Here is a 601-nt window from a genome sequence, read left to right on the forward strand (position 1 = left end):
ATATAGCGCACAAATCAAGTGGACTACATTTATGGTGTTTTTTGCACCGATTCTGGCCAATAATTATTTTCATATTATGGTAGATAACCAATGAATTCTATTAAAATTCTATACTATTTAGCCGAAATAAATGAAAAATGAAACAAAAAACTAAAATCAATGTTTTCAACATTTTAAATCCTACATGTGAATATAGACATCACAAAATTATAAATTACAGCATAAAAATTTTAATTAATTTTGAAATTAAATAAAGATTGCATTTAACAGTGTTAATAAATTATTACTATTTCTTAAATAATAACTTTGAGTGTTGGATGACAGAAAGGTAATCTAAATGTAATAGTAGGGTACGCGAGCAGGCACAAGTAAATATATTTATTAATGGTCACACTTTATTTTAATGTCTAAATATCGCTATTAATAAACCATTAACTACGACTTTTGACTCAAACTACTAATTTGCTGCTTATGAATAGTTAGTAAGGTAGTTAAGTTTAGGTGTTGGGTAGGATTAGGGATGTAGAATATGGCCATTCAGAATAAGACATTAATCTGTGCTTTATAAGTACTAATAAACAGCCAATATGTTAATAATAGA

Source organism: Sinocyclocheilus grahami, unplaced genomic scaffold, assembly GCF_001515645.1.
Source record: "Sinocyclocheilus grahami isolate Dianchi unplaced genomic scaffold, SAMN03320097.WGS_v1.1 scaffold3935.1, whole genome shotgun sequence".
In the NCBI taxonomy this organism is placed as follows: domain Eukaryota; kingdom Metazoa; phylum Chordata; class Actinopteri; order Cypriniformes; family Cyprinidae; genus Sinocyclocheilus; species Sinocyclocheilus grahami.